The sequence below is a fragment of the Pristis pectinata genome, chromosome 2 (genome assembly GCF_009764475.1).
Source record: "Pristis pectinata isolate sPriPec2 chromosome 2, sPriPec2.1.pri, whole genome shotgun sequence".
NCBI classification, from domain to species: Eukaryota; Metazoa; Chordata; class Chondrichthyes; order Rhinopristiformes; family Pristidae; genus Pristis; species Pristis pectinata.
Window position 1 is genome coordinate 139,606,391 of NC_067406.1, and position 24,259 is coordinate 139,630,649.

At 44.3% G+C, this 24,259-nt stretch overlaps 1 protein-coding gene across 1 annotated transcript in view; it reads left to right on the forward strand.

Moving 5' to 3' along the window:
• bmpr1ba (bone morphogenetic protein receptor, type IBa) overlaps positions 1 to 24,259 on the forward strand; it is a 506,418-nt gene that overhangs the window by 125,062 nt on the left and 357,097 nt on the right. Inside the window, exon 2 of the mRNA XM_052035149.1 lies at positions 18,462 to 18,544. The gene's annotated coding sequence lies outside the window, so the exon portion shown is untranslated. The remainder of the gene's footprint in view (positions 1 to 18,461; positions 18,545 to 24,259) is intronic.

Consider the following 24,259-nt stretch of genomic DNA (forward strand, 5'->3'; position numbering starts at 1 on the left):
CTGTGTTTTGTGTAATGCTTCAGATTCTAGCATCTGCAGTCTTTTGTGTCTCCTATGGTTTCTATGGGAAGGTTATTGGTATTGGTTTATTATTGTCACTTGTACCAGGATACAGTAAAAAACTTGTCTTGCATACTGTTCATACAGATCTATTCATTACACAGTGCATTGAGGTAGTACAGGGTAAAAACAATAACAGAATACAGAGTAAAGTGTCACAGCTACAGGGAAGTGCATTGCCGGTAGACAATAAGGGGCAAGGTCATAACAAGGTAGATTGTGAGGTCAAGAGTCTATCTCATCGTATGAGGGAATTGTTCAATAGTCTTATCACCGTGGGATAGAAGCTGTCCTTGAGCCTGGTGGTACGTGCCCTCAGGCTCCTGTATCTTCTGCCTGATGGGAGAAGGGAGAAGAGAGAATGACCCGGGTGGGTGGGGTCTTTGATTATGCTGGCTGCTTCACCAAGGCAGCGAGAGGTATAGACAGAGTCCATGGAGGGTTTCCGTGACGCGCTGGGCTGTGTCCACAACTCTCTGCAGTTTCTTGCAGTCCTGGACAGAGCAGTTGCCGTACCAAGCCATGATGCATTCAGATAGGATGCTTTCTATGCTGCATTGATAAAGATTGGTGAGTAAGGGGACATGCCAAATTTCTTTAGCCTCCTGAGGAAGTAGAGGCACTGGTGAGCTTTCTTGGCCATGGCATCTACGTGATTTGACCAGGACAGGCTGTTGGTGATGTTCACTCCCAGGAACTTGAAGCGCTCAACCCTCTTGACCTCAGCACCATTGATGTAGACAGGTGCATGTACACCGCCCCCTTTCCCTGAAGTCAATGACCAGCTCTTTTGTTTTGCTGACATTGACGGAAAGATTGTTGTCATGACACCATGTCACTGAGCTCTCTATCTCCTTCCTGTACTCCGACTCATCAGTATTTGAGATACAGCCCACTATGGTAGTATCATCTGCAAACTTGTAGATAGAGCAGAATCTGGCCACACAGTCATGAGTGTATAGGGAGTAGAGTAGAGGTCTGAGGACGCAGCCTTGTGGGGCACCAGTGTTGAGAATAATCGTGCCGGAGGTATTGCTGCCTATCCTCACTGATTGTGGTCTGTTGGTCAGAAAGTCAAGGATCCAGTTACAGAGGGAGGCGTTGAGTCCCAGGTCTCGGAGTTTGGTGATGAGTTTGCTTGGAATTATAGTATTGAAGGTGGAGCTGTAGTCAATAAACAATAGTCTAACGTAGATGTTACATGTAAACAGTTTGTTTTTGAAGACTGGTTGCCTTTTGAATTAACTGACAGCTTCCCCTATTTCATAACTCCTGAAGCTACTTGCATATCTGTAAATAACTTCCTTATCTTACAAAATTCTTTAAACATTTATGGGAACATTTGCATAAAGTCATATTTCTACAAGTCTGGTCTTCCATAATCCAGGACCTCTGCATACTTCTCTGTGGCCAAGATCCCCAGAAATAAGCAATGAGTCAAAATGACAGGTTATGTTACACTCCTGTCAAAGTTGATCTAACTGTTTGCTTGGCACTTCTTCAGATGCACTTCAGACATTACCAAGCTTACTCTAATATTGGCGTATCTGCCTAATCCAATCACTCAAGCTGTTGCTCAAACATGCCACTGTCAGCTGAGCTCCTTTCGCAATCTCATACGCAGAACATTCACCCTGTTCCTTCTTTAGTAAAGAGGAGAATAAATTAAGCTTGGTGTAAGGAGACCATTGCCACCTCTTCCTTCTTATGGTTTGCAAAGAATTATTTCTTTCTTGATTTTTCTTCAGAAATCTAATCCTTTCCTTCTGTTGAAAATAAGCTTCAATTTAAGTGTTTTTGTTTTACCTTCTGTCTGTCCTCTTTATTCCACCCAATCTAAATCTGGGTGATTTTATTTTCAAGCCTGTCAGCTTGAAGAACTGAGCCAGCTCCTGACATTTGTGGGAATTAACCTGGGATGAAGCTAAAAATAGAGTTGCTGACTGTCTCGGATTTGCTTTGGGATCTGCTTCTCCCTCTGACCCAAGATGCAAATCCTTGGGTTGTTTTTAAAGAAGTGCTTTCTTTTCCTTTGATTGCTTTAATTTATTGAATGAGCCATTCCAGTCCTTCCGGTGACTGTGTTCCTGCAGTGCAGTTGGGATGGAGTTCCAGGATTTAGGCCCAGTGGTGATGAAGGGCCAGCGATGGGGTATGACTTGGAAGGGAAGCTGCAGGTGGTGGTGTTCCTGTGAGTCTGCTGACCTTGACCTTCTGGGTGTTGGAGGTCGTAGTGTCTGGGAGGTGCTGTTGGGTTGTTTTGAGGTGTGGGACGCAGGGGAGAAGAACGGGGGGGACAGGTGGATGGCACGGAGCTGGAATGGGTCACCAAGGGATACTGGAATGTATGACAACAGATCGGGTGATAAAGCAGGGTGACAAACACAAGGTGGACAGAGGTTATTGGGGGGAAATGAACATTGGAAACCAAGACAGTGATTGTCAGACAGGCAATCTCAGAGGCGGTGAAGGTTAATGGGAACAACGGAATGGATTGTAGACATGCAGTTGTCTCGAACGATCACCCTTCGAACAAATGGGAAGCCCCTGACTTTGTTCCTTTGAGCCACACGCTTGAAGTCATCCAAAACAATCCTGCTCCCTTACCCCCTCCTCAAAGTGCACCCTTGCCCATTTCAGAAGCTCAACAAGAACGTTCAAATTCAGAATCAGAATCAGGTTTATTATCACTGACATACGTCGTGAAATTTGTTGTTTTGCGGCAGCAGTACAGTGCAAGACATAAGAATTACTACAAGTTACAAATACAAACAAATAGTGCAAAATTTCCTTTCTAAACCAAGCTCAAGAGTCCACACCAGATGCAAACAATTATAAACAGCGAGCTGTCTCTGGACATTGGGAAGAGACAAAATGACCAAGATGTGCGAATCAGCTGCAAAGACAACACGTGTTACAATTCGATGAAACACAGTCTATCCTATTCTGGCACAGAAACACCAGTCTAAAAGCTAATGAGACTGCCGTGGAAAGATAGGGCAAATAATCTGGACTTCCACCTCCATAATATGGTTTGCACAGTTTACAATGTAAAATTAATTTGACTGTAAAAGAACAAGTGGCCTCATCTAGTAGATTGCCCAGTTGGTCTCTCTTCTTCCCAGCCTGGCTGGGAAGACTGTGAGCATTGGAGAAATACATAGAACAGTGTCACTGCGAATACCAAACATTCATTTCTGAACAGCTGAATAAACTAATAGCAGGGTTGCATTCTGTATATTGGTAACGGCAGGGCAGCAGAGCTATGTGATGTAATATGATATTGCAAAGCACAGTTGAGAGAGCCATGGCAGAACCAATGTCACGGATATTTTGATCTATTGAGTGTGCAGCACAAATGTTGGATGGTTTTATTTATGGTTCCGGCAGGAAGAGGAAGCCCTGAGCATTACTGTTTGAAGATTGACGAGTCAGGATATGCACCAAAATAAGATTCAAATGCCCATTGCTCTTCAGTCTATCGAGGCCCATCTGTCGCTGATTCTCTGGATCTAGTTTGTGGCTCTTGTCAGAAGGCATTTTGTGCTGTGCTATTTGGCACGTTCATTCTGCCATTGCCTCGTTATAATACGGGAATGCTTTAGATCACAAAGACGCATGTTGGAAGCTGGTGGAGCAATGATGAGTCCAACTTACCAACAGACGGCCTCACTCGGGAATGCTTAATGGAACGATGACAGACTACTTGACTTCCAGCCTGAAGCTGATGAGAGTTTGAAGCACAGAGCTGAGCGGCATTCCAGCTCACTCACTTCCGTTGGACGAGAGGTATCAGTTCCATGAGCAGCACAAAGAATTCATGCACAAACAGTTCCAGTAATGCAGAGCTAAATCCAGAGCCCAAGAGGTGATCGGTGAATCAGTTATCCTTCAGAAGCCTCCTTAGAATTCCCCGGGAACAGAAGCTTGTGGGGCCTGTGCTCCATTCTCTTAGACACACACTGCCAGGGTTCTCCGTGTCAGTCATGGATCCCAGTGAGTGTCCACGTAATAGCCTATAATAGCAGGACATCCAATTGAAAAACGGAGACACAAGAGACTGCAGATGCTGGAATCTGGAACAAAAAAGAAGCTTGGAGGAACTCAGTGGGTCAGGCAGCTTCTGTGGAGGAAGATGGAATCAATGGTCCACCTTTGTTTCCTATCAGGTTCCATCATCTGCAGCCCTTTGTCACCTCCACCTATCACCTCCCAGCCTCTGTCTCCACTCTTCCCTCCTCCACCTGCCCGCCACCCCTCCTCACCTGGATCCACCCATCACCTGCCAGCTCTTGCTCCACCCCTTCCCCTCACCTCTTTATACTGTCTATCTTCCCTCTGCTCTTTCAGTCCAGACGAAGGGTCTCAACCTGAAACGTCAACTGTCCATTTCCCTCCATAGATGCTGCCTGACCCACAGAGTTTCTAAAGCATTTTGTTATTTGCTCCGTATTATTGGAAGTCCAGCCCTGGGAAAAACCTGCGGTTAGGCACTGTTTAAAATGCAATGTTCATTTTTAAGGACCACCCCTCAGAGGGAATAGTTTGGCCTTGAAAGAGTACATTGCAGATTCATCTGACATGATTGGGTGAAAGAGTTAAATCATGAGGCTAGGTGCACAGAGTTTGGATGGGGATGGGTATAAAATCATGAGGAGCATAGAGAGGGTGACTGCACACAGTCTTTTCCCCAGGGTTGGGGAATCAGAGCTTAGTGGAATGGTGTCATGACAACAACCTTTCCCTCAATGTCAACGAAACAAAAGAGCTGGTCACTGACTTCAGGAAAGGAGGCGGTGTACATGCACCTGTCTACATCAATGGTGCTGAGGTCGAGAGGGTTGAGAGCTTTAAGTTCCTGGGAGTGAACATCACCAACAGCCTGTCCTGGTCAAATCACATAGATGCCATGGCCAAGAAAGCTCACCAGCGCCTCCACTTCCTCAGAGGGCTAAAGAAATTTGGTTTGTCCCCTTTGACTCTCACCAACTTTTACCGATGCACCATAGAAAGCATCCTATCTGGATGTATCACGGCTTGGTACAGCAACTGCTCTGCCCAGGACCGCAAGAAGCTGCAGGGAGTTGTGAACGCAGCCCAGCGCATCATGGACACTAACCTCCCCTCCTCGGACTCTGGCTTTACCTCTCATTGTCTTGGTGAAGCAGCCAGCATAATCAAAGACCCCACCCACCCGGGACATTCTCTCTTCTCTCCTCTTCCATCTGGGAGAAGATACAGGAGCCTGAGTGCACGTACCACCAGACTTAAGGACAGTTTCTACCCCACTTTGATAAGACCATTGAATGGTTCCCTTATACAGTGAGATGGACTATGACCTCATGATCTTGTTGTGACCTTATTGCACTGCACTTTCTCTGTAGCTGTGACACTTTACTCTGTACTGTTATTGTTTTTACCTATACTACATCAATGCACTCTGTACTAACTCAATGTAACTTCACTGTGTAATAAATTGACCTGTACGAATGGTATGCAAGACAAGTTTTTCACTGTACCTCGGTACAAGTGACAATAATAAACCAATACCAGAGGACATAGGTTTAATGTGAGGGGGAGAGATTTAATCGGAACCTGAGGGGCAACTTTTTCACCCAGAGAGTGGTCTGTATGTGGAATGAGCTGCCAGAGGAAGTGGTTGAGGCAGGTACATTAACAACATTTAAAAGACACTTGGGCAGTACATGAATAGGAAAGGTTTAGAGGGATGTGGGGCAAATGGGACTAGCTCAGATGGGAATCTTGGATGGCATGGACAGATATACAGTCTGCTGCCCTTGCTACCCCTGCTGTATGATCCCACTTTCCAATAAACTCTTCAGCTTTGATGGAAAGTGTATTATATAAAAAAATGGAAAATATGCTGCTGTTTCTAAATAAAATTGATGCTTAAGCAACTTTGGCAGAGTGATGATGTCTCAGCACTTTACACTGGCATGCTACATACCCGTTGAATAACTAATGTCTTCTCCATTTATCCTACATCATATTTTGCAAACTCTAGTGACACAGCAGTATCATCGTTCACTGGGGTGGCAGAGTGGTGCAGCTAGTAGAGCAGCTGTCTTACAGCTCCAGGGACCTGGGTTCAATCCTGACCTCGGGCACTGTCTGTGTGGAGTTTGAACATTCATGTGGGTTTCCCCCTGTTGCTCCAACTTTTTTCCACATCCCAAAGACATGATAGGTTAATTGCCTGCTGTAAATTCCCCCAAGTATGTAGGTGAGTGGTAGAATCTAGGGAGAATTAATGGGAATGTGGGGAGAGTAGGTTACAGGGAAAATTAGTGGGGGTATTGCTGTGTGGGCTGGCATGGATCTGTTGGGCTGAATGGCCTACTACAGTTAATGTTTCAGGTCTAGAACCCTTCACCAGACCTGAGACATTGACATTTCTCTTCCACAGAAGCTGCCTGAGTTTTTCCAGCAATTTCAGTTTGTAGTTCAGATCTCCATTTCATTTTATTTTCTACGTTCTAATTAATGACGAAGTAAACAGAAGTTGGTCTGTCTGAAGGAATTGTGGTTCACTATGAGGGACTTGGGGCTGGAACAGTGAATATTTAGATCTTTATTGCAATACCTGAAAGGGTAAATTATTTACGGTTCCACACAGCAGGCGGATGAGGCACAGAGAGAATAATTTACAATTCCCTGTTCAAGTTGCAATGATGCAAGTTATCAACATAGAACTAGGAGCAGTGGCAGATGTTCGGTTCTTCAAGCCTACCTCACCATTTAATAAGGTCATGGCTGATCCTCCCTCCATTATGGTTTCCTGCCCATTACACACATATTTTGATTCCACTCTGGAAGAAAAATTCGCCCACTTCTACCTTGTACATGTTCAATGACTCCACTGCTTGTTGGGGCAGAGACTTCCACAGATTCACTGCTCTCGGAGAAAAGAAATTCTTCCTTTATCTCCATCAGAAATAGATGAGTCCATATTCTGAAACTATGTCCCCCTAGTTCTTCTTCTCAGTATTCACCCTGTCAATCCCTCTGAGAATCTTACACATTTCAAAAAGATCACCTTTTATTGGAGAGAGTGGACATGGAGAGGATGTTTCCATCAGTAGGAGAGTCTAAGATTCAAGGGCACAGCTTCAGAACAAAGGGATGTCCCTTTAGAACTGCGATGAGGAGGAATTTCTTCAGCCAGAGGGTGGTGAATCTGTGGAATTCATTGCCACAAGAGGGTGGGGGAGGCCAAGTCATTAGGCGTATTTAAGGAAGAGATTGAGTACTTGATTGGTTAAGAGGGATAAGGGTTGCGGGGAGAAGGTGGGAGAATGGGGTTGAAAAAAATCAGCCTTGACTCAATAACAGTAGACTTATGGGCAGAATGGCCTAATTCTGTTCCTATGTATTGTGGTCTTATTCTCCTAAACCCGATGAGTATAAGCTCAGAAGCCAACCCCTCCAACCAAGCCTTGTGAACCTTCTATAAATTTCCTTCATTACCAGCATATCCCCCAAGCAAGAGATCTTGCGGTCCAAGTCCATAGCTCCCTGAAAGTGGCTGCACAAGTTGATAGGGTGGTAAAGAAGGTCTATGGCATGCTTGCCTTTGTTAGTCGAAGCATTGAGTTCAAGAGTCACAAAGTTATGTCGGAGCTTTAGAAAACTCTGGTTACACTGCATCTGAAGTATTGTATTCAATCCTGGTTGCCTCATTATAGGAAGGATGTGGAGGCTTTGTGGAGGGTGCAGAGGAAGTTTACCAGGATGCTGCCTGGATTAGAAGGCATGTGCTGTAAAGAGAGATTGGACAAACTTGAGTTGTTTTCCCTGGAGAGTCAGAAGCTGACAGGAGACCTGATAGAAGTTTATAAGATTATGAGAGGCATGGATCGAGTAGACAGCCGGTCTCTTTTTCCCAGGGTTGAAATGTCTAATACTAGAGGACATGCATTTAAGGTGAAATGGAAGAAGTTCAAAGGAGACGTGTGGGGCAAGTTTTTTTACACAGAGAGTGGTGGGTGCCTGGAATGTTCTGCCAGGGGTGGTGGTGGAGGGAGATATGGTAGAGCGGTTTAAGAAGCTCTTAGATTGGCACATGAATATGCAGAGAATAGAGGGATATGGCCAATGTGTAGGCAGAAGGGATTAGTTTATTTAAGCATTGAACTACTAGTTCAATTAGTTTGGCACAATATTGTGCACTGAAAGGCCTGTTCCTGTGCTGTACTGTTTTATGTTCCATGTTCTGTACTGTGAATGGTCACAGTGGAGCCTCTTGTCATAATTCTCTGATCTGTGCTCCCGATAGGTGCCCTCACTGGGAATGAAGCATTTTATGGCCTAATCTAGTCTGTTACCAGGGTGATACCAGGGATTGTGCTGGTGATAATGAATCAGAAAGATGTCATTATCCTAACAATGGAAGTTGGCACAGGACAGCACAGCTTCCAAGGCAGCTGTTTGTGATCCCTGCTGGAAAACTGTTCTGAGATAATGATAAGTGAGAACAGTCTGCATTTCTTACCTTTTCATAAGTTTCCATGGTCTTATATTATATGGAGGACCAATCTTCATGCCATTTTGGGCAGGTGAAAGAAAAATGTGGCTTTTTGTGGCCCTTGGCCAATCTTAAGTAATCTTTAAAACTCATTTAAGGTCGATAAGGTTTTCATTAGGTTGTAAGGCTCTTTCAGTAAAGCATATTTGTTCTTCCAATCAATCCTCTTGTAATTAAGGCCAAAGCACTGTTTGCCTGCCTAATTACTTGCTGTACCTGCCCAGTAACTTCCAGTGATTCGTGTGCCAGGCTAACCAGGTCCCCGTGAACACCAACACATATCAATCCCTCGCCATTTAAAGAATAATTTTTTCGACCAAAGGTGTGTTGACCTCTTTTTCTGCGTTCGATTCCCCCATGCCCTTTCCCATTCACTTTACCTCTCTCCATGCCCCGAAGTCTCTTTGCAACATCACAATACACATGGCCACCCTGTTTTGTTTCATAAACAAACTTGGGAATGGAATTGGAATTGGTTTATTATCGTCACTTGTACCGAGGTGCAGTGAAAAACTTGTCTTGCATACCATTCATACAGATCAATTCATTACGTAGTGCTTTGAAGTAATACAAGCTAAAACAATGCAGGATGCAGAGTAAAGTGTTACAGTGACAGAGAAAGTGCAGTGCAGGCAGACAATAAGGTGCATGGTCATAACGAGGCCAAGAGTCCATTTTATCATACTAGGGAACTGTTCAATAGTCTTAAAACAACAGGATAGAAGCTGTCCTTGAGCCTGGTGGTACGTGCTTTCAGGCATTTGTATCTTCTGCCTGATGGGAGAGGGGAGAAGAGAGAATGTCCGGGGTGGTGATCTGAACTATTTACATTGATTGTGAACAGCTGGGGCCTGATCCCAATGGAATTTTGTTCCTGCCAGGCTCCCAACCGGAAACTGATTTATATCTTTTCCTACTCCTGTTTTACGTTGATTAACCAGTCCTCAATCCATCCAAGTGTATTACCCTAAACCTGTGCGCTTTCACTTTGTTTAACATTCATATTTAGGTGATTGCGAGAGTTTTATGACATGAAACAAAATTACCCTTATGGTGTAGAGGATCCATTGCCAAAAATCAAGCTTCGTCTTTAATGGGAACAAAAACACCACAGAAGGTTTGAAGAACTTAGCGGGTCAAGCAAATGGTGCAAGTCAGTGATTCAGGTCGAGACCCTGCACCAGGACTGAGCAGCGCCTGGTCACGAAATGTCGACCCACACCTTTTGCCTTCACAGTTGCTGCTTGATCCGCTGAGTTCTTCCAGCCTTCTGTTTTTTGTTCCAGATTCCAGCATGTGCAGTTTCTTTTGACACCATGTTTAATTTTCCTGCACAATTGCAACATTTAAAAGACATTCAGACAAGTGCAGGGATAGGACTGGTCCTTGTTCAGCTGCCAGTCTTGATGAGTTTGCCACCACCATCACAGACTTTATCAGCAAGTGTGTGGAGGACTGTGTACCAAAGAGGACGATACAGGTGTTCCCAAACAGGAAACCATGGATGAACCAGGAGATCCACTCCCTACTGAAGGAGAGGACTGCTACACACAAATCTGGTGATCCTGACCTGTACAAGAAATCGAGGTATGACCTTCGAAAAGCTATCAGGGATGCCAAGAGGCAATACCGACTCAAAATAGAGTCCCTGACCAGCTGCCAGTTATGGCAGGGCTTACATGCCATAACAGGCTACAAGATGAAGTTGGGCTGCATAGCTAACAACAGCGCATCCCTTCCGGATGAACTTAACACATTCTATGCGCGTTTTGAACAAAAGGGAAGTGGATTGTCACCATCCACCCTGACAGCCACCAATGCAGCTGAACCTGTGATCACAGTGGAGGACGTAAGATCAGTCTTCTGGAGACTGAACACGAGGAAAGCACCTGGTCCAGATGGTGTCCAGGCCGGGTGCTCAGATCTTGTGCTGATCAGCTGACAGAAGTATTTGCGGACATATTCAACCTCTCCCTGCTTCAATCTCAGGTTCCCACCTGTTTTAAGAAGACCACTATCATCCTGGTACCGAAGAAAAGCAAGGTAACATGCCTCAATGACTACCGACCAGTGGCTCTGACATCCACCATCATGAAGTGCTTTGAGAGGATGGTCATGGCTCGCATCAACTCCAGCCTACCAGACAACCTGGACCCACTGCAATTCGCCTATCGGCGAAACAGGTCTACAGCAGATGCCATCTCTCTGGCCCTAAACTCAGCTCTGGAGCATCTGGACAGTAAAGACACATACGTTAGACTATTGTTTATTTACTACAGCTCTGCCTTCAATACTATAATTCCAAGCAAGCTTGTCACCAAACTCCGAGACCTAGGACACAACACCTCCCTCTGTAACTGGATCCTTGACTTTCGAACAAACAGACTGCAATCAGTAAGGATAGGCAGCTATACCTCCGGCATGAATATTCTCAACACTGGTTCCCCACAAGGCTGCATCCTCAGCTCTCTACTCTACTCCCTATACACTCATGACTGTGTGGCCAGATTCTGCTCTAACTCCATCTACAAGTTTGCAGATGATACCACCGTTGTAGGCCGTATCTCAAACAGCGATGAGTCGGAATACAGGAAGGAGATAGAGAGCTTAGTGGAATGGTGTCATGACAACAACCTTTCCCTCAATGTCAGCAAAACAAAAGAGCTGGTCGTTGACTTCAGGAAAGGGGGCAGTTTACATGCACCTGTCTACATCAATGGTGCTGAGGTCGAGAGGGTTGAGAGCTTCCAGTTCCTGGGAGTGAACATCACCAACAGCCTGTCCTGGTCAAATCACGTAGATGCTACGGCCAAGAAAGCTCACTAGCATCTCTACTTCCTCCAGAGGCTAAAGCAATTTGGTTTGTCCCCTTTGACTCTCACCAACTTTTATCAATGCACCATAGAAAGCATCCTATCTGGATGTATCACGGCTTGGTACGGCAACTGCTCTGTCCAGGACCGCAAGAAACTGCAGAGAGTTGTGGACACAGCCCAGCGCATGACAGACACCAGCCTCCCCTCCTTGGTCTGTACCTCTCGTTGTCTTGGTGAAGCAGCCAGCATAATCAAAGACCCCACCCACCCAGGACATTCTCTCTTCTCTCCTCTTCCATCGGGTAGAAGATACCACCAGACTTAAGGACAGCTCCTACCCCACTGTGATAAGACTATTGAATGGTTCCCTTATGCAATGAGATGGACTATGACCTCACGATCTCCCTTGTTGTGACCTTGCACCTTATTGCACTGCACTTTCTCTGTAGCTGTGACACTTTACTCTGTACTGTTACTCTTTTTACCTGTACTACGTCAATGCACTTTGTACTAAGTGTAACTGCACTGTGTAATGAATTGACCTGTACCATCGGTTTGTAAGACAAGATTTTCACTGTACCTTGGTACAAGTGACAATAATAAACCAATACCAATGCCAACAGGTTTAGAAGGGTATGGGCCAAACACAGGCAAATAGGACTAGCTCAGATAGACACCTTGATCGGCATGGACGAGTTGGGCATTATGACTCCAGACAATGACTTCACAAGGCATTCTTTTCGGATGCTAGCTGGTAATTGATCTGGCACTGGTTGGAAGAGCAGTTATAAATGTTTTTTTTCCTCACTACCAAGGGATGACATCTGGACGTATAGTCATTACAGCATATAGCCATGTAACTGGACCAGTTGTCCAAAATCCTGATGGAAGCAATGCAGTAATGGGAGTTCAATCCCACCAAAGGCACCTGGGTGGTTGAATTCTGTTCATTAAATAAACCAGAAATATCAAGCTTGTGTTAACGATGGTGACCATGAAGCTAGAGACACAAGAGACTGCAGGTGCTGCAATCTGGAGCAAAAAAACTAATTGCTGGAGGAACTCGGTGAATCGAGCAGATTCTGTGGGGGGAAAGGACTGTGAAGTTTTTATGTTATGTAAAGTCATAGAGTCATACAGCACGGAAGCAAGTCCTTTGGCCCAACTCATCCATGCCGACTGTGTTGCCCAGTGAGCTAGTCCCATCTGCCCGTGTTTGGCCCAGAGCCCTCTAAACCTCTCCTATCCATGTACTTATCTAGATGGCTTTTAAACGTTGCTGATGTACCCGCCTCAACCACTATTTCTGCCAGCTCATTCCAAATACGCACCACCCTTTGTGTGAAGAAGCTGCCCCTGATGTCCCTTTTAAATCTCTCACCTCTGATCTTAAACCTAGGCCCTCTTGTTTTTAGCACCCCCTCCCTGGGGGAGCTTTCACCCTGTCTATGCCCCTCATGATCTTATATATCTATCAGGTCACTCCTCAATCTCCTATGTTCCAAGGAATAAAGTCTTTCATACTTTTGTATTTTATATTTCCTTGCAATGTAGAAGGGTAATTCCACCAGCTGAGTCATTGCTGCTCTCAGAACAATGCCCTTGGTTCCAGCATCCGACAGTTCGCTGTAACTGATTCTCTCTCGTCAACTGCCCCCTGATTCTCCTGTTGCCCTGCTGCACCAGGGGTAACTCACACTAGCCAATTAACCAACCAACGAGCATGCTCTTAGGATGTGGAAAGAAACCAGAGCACCTATACTGTGTGCTTTATCAGTGTCCTGTGTGCAGTTTTGGGGTCCTTATTGAAGAAAGGATGTGCTGACGTTGGAGACGGTTCAGAGAAGGTTCACTAGAATGATTCCAGGAATGAGAGGGTTAACATATGAGGAACGTTTGACGGCTCTTGGGCTGTACTCCTTGGAGTTCAGAAGAATGAGGGGGGACCTCATAGAAACATTCCGAATGTTAAAAGGCCTGGACAGAGTAGATGTGGCAAAGTTGTTTCCCATGGTAGGGGAGTCTAGTACAAGAGGGCACGACTTCAGGATTGAAGGGCGCCCATTCAGAGCAGAGATGCGGAGAAATTTCTTTAGCCAGAGGGTGGTGAATCTGTGGGATTTGTTGCCATGAGCGGCTGTGGAAGCAAAGTCATTGGGTGTATTTAAGGCAGAGATTGATAGGTATCTGGGTAGCCAGGGCATCCAAGATTATGGTGAGAAGGTGAGGGAGTGGGGCTAAATGGGAGAATGGATCAGCTCATGACAGAATGTTGGAGCAGACTCGATGGGCCGAATGGCCGACCTGCTCCTTTGTCTTATGGTCCTGGGAGATTTGAGGGAGTGGGTTACCCAATAGTTAGAATGTTTATTAGAATGAAAGTGTCTTTATTAAGTTTGCCTGAAACTGCAGCCACTGTTTCCTTAGTACAGGACAGTCTCATGCACTTAGGCACGTTTCACTTTTTGAGTCACCCTTACAGGTCAATAAATACAGAATATTTCTGTACTGTGGCTCAGTGAATAGTGTCCTTGCCTCTGAGGCAGAAGATTAAGCTCAGAAATCTAGGTTTGAACTCCAGTGCAGTACAGAGGGAGTGCTGCTTTACCAGAGTTGCTCTTTACGGGATGTAGCGCAAAAGCAAGGCTCCTTCTGCTCTCTTGGGTGAACATAAAAGATGCTATGATGTGGCTTGGTATCCTGGCCAATATTTAACACTTCGCCAACATTGATGTAATAGATTATCTGGCCATTATCATGTTGCTGTTTGTGGGATCATGCTGTGTGCAAATTGGCTTCCGATACTGCACGACAACAGTTCCTCCAGAAGTATTCAGCTGTAAGTCTAAGTCAAAGTCTATGTCGAGTTTATTGTCAGATGCACATGTGCATGTGTGCACAGGTGCAATGAAAAACTTACTTGCAGCAGCATCACAGGCACATAGCATCACAAAGCAGCATTCACAAGAAAAACGTACATTAAACATAAATTATATACAATTTTTACAAGAAAGAACATAACTAGAACAAAGTCCATTGTAGTGCAAAGTGGTCATAGTGTTGCTATGCTGAGGTAGTGATTAGGGTTGTGCAGGTTGGTTCAAGAACCAAATGTCTTAAAAGGAATAGGAATGGTGCCATACAGATGCATAAATACAAAATAAACTGTTGGAAGAACTCAGTGGGTCAAACAGCATCTGTGAAGGAAGAGGGATAGTCAACATGTTGGGTCAAGACCCTGCATCAGGTACAAGATCTCGACCATCGCTTTGCGTCCACAGATCGTGCTCGACCCACTGAGTTCCTCCAGCGATTTTTTTTTGCTCCAGATTGCAGTCTCTCTTGTGTATACAAATACAAGTCTTTTTGGTTGCGTTTACAATGTCTCTGTGAGAAATGAAACAACTGTTAATTTTATTAAGGTGCTGTTGAATTTTGTCACCTTGCTCCCAGAGTGAAATCTGTTTTCTCTTCCCAGTCGCAACCATCAGAGTCTTTTTGTTAGATGAACTAGCAGTCAAGTAAAAAGAGAAAGTTGTCTGTTCAACAAAGCACCTTAATGAACAGCAGCAGAACAAGCTTCCTGCATTGTTGACTTGGTTTATAAAGTGTTGTGTTACAAAGAGATCATTTTACCCGGTGTTGCAACGAGAGAGCTGAACAGTAAGCACAGTGTTATGTCGAGGAGTGTGGAAGTTACATACTAAATCTCAGTGAAAATATCTTCGTCAGGAGTTAAAAAGAACATACAAGAGTATGGTCCAGGAACAGACCCTCAGCCCACATTGTGCCAAAATAATTAAACTAGTAATTAAATGCCTAACTAAACTAATCCCTTCTGCCTACACGATGTCCATATCCCTCCATTTTCTGCACATTCATGTGCCTGTCTAAGAGTCTGTTAAACACCTCTATTGTATTTGCCTCCACCACCTCCAGCAGCACATTCCAGGCACCCACCACTCTCTGTGTAAACAACTTGCCCCACACATCTCCTTTCAACTTTCCCCTCTCATCTTAAATGCATGGCTTCTAGTATTAGATATTTCAACCCTGGGAAAAAGATACCAGCTGTCTACTCTATTTATGCCTTTCATAACCTTATAAACTTCTATCAGGTCTCCTGTCAGCCTCTGAATCTCCAGAGATAACAACCCAACTTTGTCCAACCTCTCCTTATAGCTCATGCTCTCTAATCCAGGCAGCATCCTGGTGAACATATTCTGAACTCTTTCCAAAGCCTCCACATCTATAATGGGGCTACCGTAACTGAGTTGCCAATAGACTGGATTGTGTTGATTGCCAGCAGGTGTTTCCATAGAGAGCTGTTATCTATCTGCAGTGGGCAAGTCAGCATGTTCTTGCCTTCTGTTCTGCCCACTGTAACAGAAGTTCAAGGCAGGGGTGGACTCAGGGTGTGTGGTGTGGTCTAGGTCAAGCACGAGCTAACTGACTTCATTGTGCAATTTAGTGGTTAAAGTTGTATGGAGGTAAGTATGATGTGCAACTATGCTGATTATCAGAGGGATCTCCCTTTATCTCCCAGATATTCTCCTCTTCCCCCATCCCCAAGTGTGATCCAGAGCCCAGTTGGCTCGCTCCACCAGCAGTGATGAAGCATGTGTTCAGAAGTCGTGTTCAGAAGTCTATTGCTCATGAGGCTGGGGACTTGTGTATGACAGGGTATTGGTGCCTGAAGGTGTGGTATTGGAATTGGTTTATTATTGTCACTTGTACAGAGGTACAGTGAAAAACTTGTCTTGCATACCGTTCATACAGATCAATTCATTACACAATGCAGCTACATTGAGTTAGTACAGAGTGCATCGAGGTAGTACAGGTAAAAACAGTAACAGAGTACAGAGTAAAGTGTCACAGCTACAGAGGAAGTCAGTGCAGGTAGACAATAAGGTGCTTTGTGCAACCCCAAATAAACTGTTTATAAAGCTTCTTTTTTTAGATACTGCATAATTTCTCTGTGTAAAAATTAGTGAAACTGATTATCTGGCCATTATCTCGTTGTTGTGGGATCTTGCTTTGCAAAATTTAGATTGGCGTGAATGTTGCCGGGACTGAATTGCAGGGAGAGGTTGGGCAGGCCAGGACTTTGTTCCTTGGAGTGTAGAAGCGGGGTGACCGTATGGAGGTGTATAACATCATGAGGGGCATGGGTAGGGTGAATGAGCACAGTCTTTTGCTCAGGGAAAGGGAACCAAAAACTAGAGGGCACAGGTTCAAGGTGAGATTGGGAAAGATTTAAAAGTGACCTAAGAGGCAACTTCTTCATGCAGAGGGTGGTGGCGATATGGAAAGAGCTTCCAGAGGAAGTGAGGCGGGTACAAAAACAACATTTAAGAGACATTTGGATAAGTATATGGATAGGAAAGATATTGGTATTGGTTTATTATTGTCACTTGTACCGGGGTACAGTGAAAAACTTGTCTTGCAAACCAATTGTACAGGTCAATTCATTACACAGTGCAGTTACATTGAGTTAGTACAAAGTGCATTGATGTAGTACAGGTAAGAATAATAACAGTACAGAATAAAGTGTCACATGATATGGGTCAAACGTGGGCAAACGGGACTCGCTTAGGTGAGCATCTTGGTCAGCATGGATGAGTTGGGCCAAAGGGCCTGTTTCCATGCTGAATTACTCTATGACTAAAAATTGTTTGCAGTCTTTCCCATGTTACAACAGTGACTCCACTTCAAAGTTACTTAAATGTGCCGTAAAGTGCTTTGAGGTGCAGTGGTTTAGTTACTGGGGCAGTACATAAAGGCCTGGGGTAGCATGTAGAGATCTGGAGATGTGAGTTCAAATTCTGCTATTGCAGCTTGGAGAATTTATATTCTGTGAATTAAATAAATCTATAAAAACATGCATCAGTTAAGCTGACTCTGAATCCACCTGATTGTCATAAACACCCATCTGGTCTACTGAGATTCTTCAGGGAAGGAAAACTGCTTTGCTTAGCCAGTCCAGACTAACCATAGAACAATACAGCACAAAACAGGCCCTTCGGCCCAGCATGTTGTGCCGAACTTTAAACCACGCCTAAGACTACCTAACCGCTTCCTCCCACATATCCCTCTATTTTAAATTCCTCCATATGCTTATCTAACAATCTCTTGAACTTGACCAACGTATCAGCCTCCACCACCGCCCCAGGCAGTGCATTCCATGCCCCAACCACTCTCTGGGTAAAAAACCTTCCTCTGATATCTCCCTTGAACTTCCCACCCATTACCTTAAAGCCATGTCCTCTTGTATTGAGCATTCATTGTGCAGGTAGACAATAAGGTGCAAGGTCCACAACAATACAGAGCTTGTCCTTTTACCTGTTCCTTGTTCACCATCTACTTCTAGGTAAAGTAGAGATCCACTTATACTTTGAATTTAGTGCAATCAATGCTCACAATGTAGCTTCCTTTACGTTGGAGAAACTAAATGCAGATGGGGTCACCACTTCTCAAAACACCTCCATTCAGTCTGCAAAGATGAACAGTTCGCACAAAAGCGGTTTGGAGGTCAATAAGGGATAGGCAATACATGCTGGCCTTGTCAGTCACACCTATATCCCATGAATTAATATCTTAGCAGAAACCATTCTCAGTTGAGCAGGATGGTATAATTTTAATTGTGGTTTGTCTCAAGTTCCAACATAAAGGCTAGTTAGCAGTTTGTAGCCAGCTAGTTTATTAAGGCCTGCTATGCTTCATGAATCTTTTTACATTGCAAGTTGACTGTGATCCTGTTGTCATGGAACAATGCTACAAATATTTGAGGTTTAGCCTGAGTACGGAGCAAATGATGTTTATAGCTTGACCTTTCACAACTGCTAAACAATGGTTGTTTGCTCACACTGGTCTTTGCAATGCCTGGGGGTAAATTTTCTGCTGGCACAGCTCCCAGGCAAGGTGACCAGATTGTAAACAAAATGCTGGGTTACAACTGAAGACAATTAGTTGTATTCAGGAATGTAATGTGATGCTTTTACATTTGACTTTTGCTCACATGTATTTATTCTTTTGAGCAGAACTCACAGTGAATGGACAGATCCAACCCCGGTGTCTAAACTGATCTCAACTTCGCCAGTCTAGAGGGGGAAAGAACTAGCAGGTAAGAACCCCAGTCTGAAGCTCTGAAACTATCAAAAGTATTATATTTTGGCAGAGCAAGATGATAAATCCTTGCATTCTTGCCTTGAGGCATGGGGTGCGATAACCGCGTTGCTGTACCTGAGCATGTTATTTGTATAATGGTGATCAGAACTAAATAGCATCTTCCATTTATTGAATAGCTTTACTGTTGTAAAATATTCCAAGATGTGTCACAGGAGCAATTATCAAACAAGCTTTGAGACTGAGCCATTTATTAGGACAGGATCCCAAAAGCTTGTCAAAGAGTTAGGGCACTAAACGAAGCTTAAACTTGTTGCTTGGAATGTACACGTGCCCGTGGAGCTACGAAGTGATGTCCATGGCACATTTGTGGGCCAGTTACGCTGCGTGTCAATGAAAGAACATCGGAAATAGAGGCAGGAGTAAGCCTTGTGCCTGCTCTGTCATTCAAACAGGTCATGACTGATCGTTCACCTCAGTGCCACTTCCCTATACTAACTGCATGTCTCTTGATTCCCTGAATATCTACAAACCTATTGAATATACTCAGCAACCAAGCCTCCACAGCCCTCTCTGGTGGAGAATTCCAAAGATTTGCCACTCTCTGGGTGGTGAGGTTTCTTATCACCTCTGTCCTGAATGTCGAACCCCTAATTTCATGACAGTGGCCCTTGTTTGTAGAAACTCCAGCCGGGGGCAACATCGTATCTGGAGTATTGCATTCAATTCTGGTTGCCCCATTATAGGAAGAACATGGAGGCTATGGAGAGGGTGCAGAGGAGGTTCACCAGGATGCTGCCTGGATTAGAGGGCAGGTGCTATAAGGAGAGGTTGGACAAACTTGGATTGTTTCTTCTGGAGTGGCAGAGGCTGAGGGGAGACCTGATAGAAATTTATAAGATTTATAAGAGGCATAGATAGAGTAGATAGCCAGTATCTTTTTTCCAGTGACAAAATGTCTTCTGCTGGAGGGCATGCATTTAAGGTGAGGGGGGAAGTTCAAAGGAGATGTGTGGGGCAAAATTTTTACACAGAGAGTGATGGATGCCTGGAATGCATTGCCAGTGGTAGATACAGAACCTAGAACAGTACAGCACAATACAGGCCTTTCGGCCCACAGTGTTGTGCCGACCTTTAAACCTCGCCTAAGACTATCTAATCCCTTCCTCCCACATATCCCTCTATTTTAAATTCCTCCATATGCTTATCTAGCAATCTCTTGAATTTGACCAATGTACCTGCCTCCACCACCACCCCAGGCAGTGCATTCCATGCCCCAACCACTCTCTACGATACGATAGATGCATTTAAGAGGCCCTTAGATAGGCACATACGCAGAGAATGGAGGGATATAGACATTATGCAGGCGGAAGGGATTAGTTTAATTAGTTTGGCACAACATCGTGGGCTGAAGGGACTGCTCCTGTGTTGTACTGTTCTATATTCTATGAATCTACTTCTTTGAGAAGGAGGGTTCTGGACTCACCACCCTGTGAGAGAGAGAATTTCCCTGCCTTAAATAGACCCCTCTTTCTAGATTCTCCCTCAGGAGGAAAGATCCTCTCCCCATCCACCATGCAGAGAATTCTCAGCATCTTACATTTTTCAGTCAGGTCCTCTCTCGCTCTTTTAAACTCCAGCAGTCACAAGCCCACCTTGACCAACCTTTCCTCAGAAGGCAACCTGCCCATTCCTGTTATTCGTCCAGTAAACCTTCTCTGGTTTGCTTCCTATGACCTCCAGGACGACCTCTGGGCTTTTGGACAGCAGAGGAGCAGCAGCCGTCTTGCACATCAGTATCAGGTTTATTATCACTGACATATGTCATGAAATTTGTTGTTTTGCAACAGCAGTACAGTGCAAGACATAAAAATTACCATAAGTTACAAAAATAAATAAATAGTACGAAGGAGAAATAACGAGGTAGTGTTCATGGGTTCATGGACCATTCAGAAATCTGATAGCTCATTGGAGCCTATCAAACTTGGTCCAATGCTCTTGCATATATTTTACAGGAGGAGGAAGAGGGAGAGAGGGACCAGGTGTCGGCACAACATTGTGGGCTGAAGGGCCTGTACTGTGCTGTAGTGTTCTATGTTCTGAAGTGCAGACATACAGTGATTGTCCCTGTGGTTCTAGAGTGTACCTCCACAAAATTCATGTTAAGTGCATGCAGGCGAGCTCTTGTGGAGTCAGAATGCTTATGTTCAGAGCTGGGTTTGAAGAGTTTCCTGGGTTTTGCCTGCTCGATTCTTAGTCCGTTCCTCTGGTTAGCGATTCATATCATGTGCATTCCCCCACATTATCTTTCTCTGCACACAAATGATCTGCGTTTGCTGAAACAACAGAAGAATTATCATTCCCATGGGTATCCACTGAGCCATGCAACACTGGAACATTTTGTTTCCTTCCAAACTTAGCCAAAAACTGGCTGTCAAGGACTGCACTAAACCTACTGTTCAAAGTGACCAAGCAATGGAAAAATAAAGGTGAATGTGCGTCTTGTTAGGACTCAATCACCAGCACAATGTCCTCTTGGACGCCTGGTTATTTTCACAGCCATTGCAGTGGTGTCATGGTATCACAGGTCTGCTGGAAGAGCTGGTTCCTTGCAGGCAGTCAGGTCAAATCCCCAACTGATCAAGTACAAAAGTTAGGATGTCATGTTAATTGCTTACAAGAGTTGGGACATCATGTTACAACACCTAGCTATAGGAACGATGTCATTAAGCTGGAAAGGGTGCAGAAAAGATTCACGAGGATGTTACCAGGACTGGAAGGCTTGAGGAGAGACTGGGTAGGCTGGGGTTTTTTTCCCTGGACCGTCAGAGGCTGAGGAGTGACCTTATAGAGGTTTATAAAATCATGAGGGGTATAGATAAAGTGGATGGTCATACTCTTTTTCCCAGGCTAGGGGGATCTAAAACTAGAGGGCATAGTTTTAAGGTGAGAGGGGAAAGATTTAAAGGGGACCTGAGGGGCAACTTTTTCACACGGAGAATGGTGGGTATAAGGATCGAGCTGTCAGAAGAAGTGGTCGAGGTACAGTCACAATGTTTAAAAGACATTTGGACAGGTACACAAGTAGGAAAGGTTTAGAGGGATGTGGGCCAAACGCAAGCAAACGAGGCTAGCTCCGGGAGGCAGCATAGTGGGCATGGGCAGGTTGGGCTGAAGGGCCTGATACTGGGCTGTGTAACTCTGACTCTAGTCAGGATCCATCCTTTATGGCCAGTTTCAACATTCGACTCACTCAGAACTCCACTCACGGTTGGGAGTTGATGTTTGGAATTTTGCCTCCGACTCGGCTCTTTTGATGTAACATTTGCCCTTTTGTTAATCCGGGACATGCCCTCTTCTCATTACTACTGTTGGGGAGGAGGTACAGGAGCCTGAAGACCCACACTCAACAATTCAGGAACAGTTTCTTCCCCTCCGCCATCAGATTTCTGAACAGTCCATGAACCCATGAACACTACCTCGTTACTCCTCTTTTTACACTATGTATTTATTTATTTATTTTTAAATTTATAGATCTGATGTCTTTGCACTGTACTGCTGCTGTAAAACAGCAAATGTTTCATATAAGTCAGTGATAATAAATCTGATTCTGATTCAGTTCATTACATGCTCTTGTATAAACACTGCACAATCTACAGCCTTTAATTCCTATTTTAAGTGATATTTAAATGGATAACTACTGTTCAAGCTCTCATAAAATTTGTAAATATAATTTGGTCTCTCCCTATCATGGCCAGTTCCAACTACCTGCCAACATACTGGTTCCCTTTCACAAGGGTGGCAGTGTGGCACAGCAGTTAGTGCTGTTGCCTTACAGCTCCTGTGACCCAGGTTTGATCCTGACCTCTGGTGCTGTCTATGTTGAGCTTGCACATATTTCCTGTGACTACATGGGTTTATTCCGGGTGCTCTTGTTTCTTCCCACATCCCAAAGAACTGCTGGTAGGTTAATTGACGACCGTATCTGTAGTGTTGGTAGATGTTAGGAAAGTCAAAGGAGGATTGATGGGAACGTGAGAGAGAATGGGTTACAAGAAAATAAGTGAGGGGATGGAACTCATGGGGTTGCTCTGAGAGCTGGTATAGACTCGATAGCTGAAGGAACTCCTTTATGTAAAGACAGTATGAAATAACCTGAGTTTTACTTGCCGTATCATTGGTGACCATGCCTTCAGATGCCAAGGCCCTAAGTTCTGGATTTCTTTCTCCAGTATTTCCATCCCTCTATCTTTCTCTTCTTCCCAAGCTGTTCCTGCGTCGGTTGTATATGTTCGATGTTATCACACTGTTTTTGGTTATCTGGGCTAACATCTCCATGTGTGACTTGTGCCAAACTTCGATTAACAGCATGTCAGTGAAGCAACTTGGCAGTGCCATTACATCGAAGTTGCCAGATAAATCCACTTGCAGTTGGATATAAACATTATTGACAAGTCATCAAATAAAAATTATACTGTTATCTGAAGTGTGGCAAATCATTAAGTTTGTGGTGAAAGTTCAACATGAAAAGATTGATTCTGCAATGAATTTGTGTCTACTGAATTGATCTGAGCGCAATCACTTCACTGAGGGTTGATGCTTCATCCTGTCAGAGAGGAGAAACTCTTCCTTATATTCCTCTCTGTATAATTTGGGAGGAATTTGGAAAATGGTGACTTCCAATTTAAATCTTCTGGTTCCGTGGCCTGACATACCTGCGTCATCCTGGAGGAAGATCTATTCCTCCAGCGGTTTGTTTTTTTTTCCCCAAAAGATTGCATGGACTCAGAGTTTTAAACCTTCACTAGACACAAAGTGAGGTACCAAAAGACTGCAGGACAGCAAGTGCTGCCCCCCTTTTCAAGAAAGGCAGCAGGGAAAAGCTTGGTATTTATAGACCTGGGAGGTAATGCTCCAACTTTATAAAATCTTGGTCAGACCTCAGCTGGAGTCCTGTGTGCACCAAGGTATAGTAGAATGTGGGTGCAGAGGAGATCCTCCAGGATGTTGTCTGGGATGGAAGAGAGAATGGAGAAGCTAGGTCTGTTCTCCCTGGAGCAGAGGAGGTTATGAGGGACATGATTGAGGTATATAAAACTATGAGGGGTATCAATAGACTGCAGGAAACTTTCCCCATAACAGAAGTAGATAAAACTAGGGGACAAAGGTTTAGGGTAAGGGGTGAGAGGGGATATGAGGGACCACCTTCACCCAGAGAGTAGTAAGTACCTGGAATGCACAGCCTGAGAGAGTGGTTGACATTGGGTCACTGACAACATTTAAGAAGTGTCCAGATGAGCACCTGAATGACTTTGGTATAGAGAGCTATGGACAAAGTACAGGGCAATGGGACTAGTATGAATATTAATATTGGCTGGCATGGATGAGTTGGGTCAAATGACCTATTTTCATGATGTACGATTCTATGACTCTTCTATTACTTCAAGCAAATTTATTTCTATAGATATGCAGTGCACTCCTGCGTTCTGGAGGGGTTGAGTTCCTAGAAAACTGTGGCATGATTCTTCATAAAAATTGACAAAATGTGTTCCTTCTTTCGTATTTTGTGTTTATTTGGTTATTTTTTCTAACATAAATTTTGTTAAGTGTGAATTTTTCACTTTGTATCTCAAAGCTGTTGATGGTGTTTTCTGAGCTCTGCAAGGCCAAATTTCCTTTACCTGACCTGTCGTAACAAACATATGGTGAAGTT